The following is a 1,151-nucleotide window of genomic DNA, read 5'->3' on the forward strand; positions in this document are numbered from 1 at the left end:
GCAATGTGTTAATTATTGAAACTGTTCTACTAATTTGGTTTGAAACTGTCTCACTGCTATTTGTTTATCAATAAAATTATGGGAAAAAAATAAAAATAAAATCACTTTGTTTTTACAGAAAAGCCTTGTAAAATTCAAAAGCAAAGATCTGGGGCTTTTGTCACCATCTCTGTCCTGCGCTCTCATCTAGATGTACAGTTCGTACATCTCCATATGGTGCTTACAGTGCAGGATAAAAATAGGACCAATAAGGCTGGGGAGATGGCTGGGTTTGACCCCCGGAACCCCACTGGGCGTGGTAGCCCACACCTGTAATCCCAGTGCTGGGGAGGCTGAGACAGGAGAATCACTACGAGTCTCAACTACATAGCTAGACCCTGTATCAAATAAACAGATAAATGTTTTAAATAAGACCAATAACAAGATTTTCGTAACTACCGATAATCTATGGGTGGGGTGGCATGATTTTGTAATTCCCTAAATGCTGTTTGCTTGGTTTTAAATTGATCTTGTCTCAACTATATCTTCTTAGTAAAACATTTCTAATTAGACAGTTTTTCTAAGAAAAATGTTTAAGAATTCAAAATGTAATGCATAAGGGTGTCAGAATTTTTCTTTTAAAACAATAAGGCTTAAGAGATTGATCTACTCTTACTAAATTTACAACGCAACTTGAAAACTAGTTTTCCTTTTGCCAAAATAGTTACTTGTGTTCTCTACTGTTTTTGTTAGGTCTCAAATTTCAGAAAAACAAGCCTCAGGAAGTGAGGATTTACTTAGATGCCTGTTTAAAGTTTTGTTTCTCAGCTCTGGCTATACAAACTACTATTATATGTGATTTGCCTCACTTACAAGAACGTCATTGTCCTGGTATACGGCAGCCAGTCATGTCTGTTGCCTTAATATGTTATAAAAACAAGCTGTTTTGCTAAATTGCTGCCTTGTAAATTGTTTATAGCCATTTACCTGTCAAAATCCATGTTCCTCTTGCGCAAAAATGTACTTTTTAGTTGTTAAAATAGACATTAACTCTTGTACACTGCATTCAAAATCTTCAGACTTCCGTTGTGTTCACCTACGAAGTGTTAGAGCCGCTGCCACACTAATCCCTGCCTTGGCGCTGCGAGGCGATGCCCGGGCGCGCGGGACGT

Source organism: Octodon degus, unplaced genomic scaffold (assembly GCF_000260255.1).
Source record: "Octodon degus isolate 3935 unplaced genomic scaffold, OctDeg1.0 scaffold00897, whole genome shotgun sequence".
Classification (NCBI taxonomy): domain Eukaryota; kingdom Metazoa; phylum Chordata; class Mammalia; order Rodentia; family Octodontidae; genus Octodon; species Octodon degus.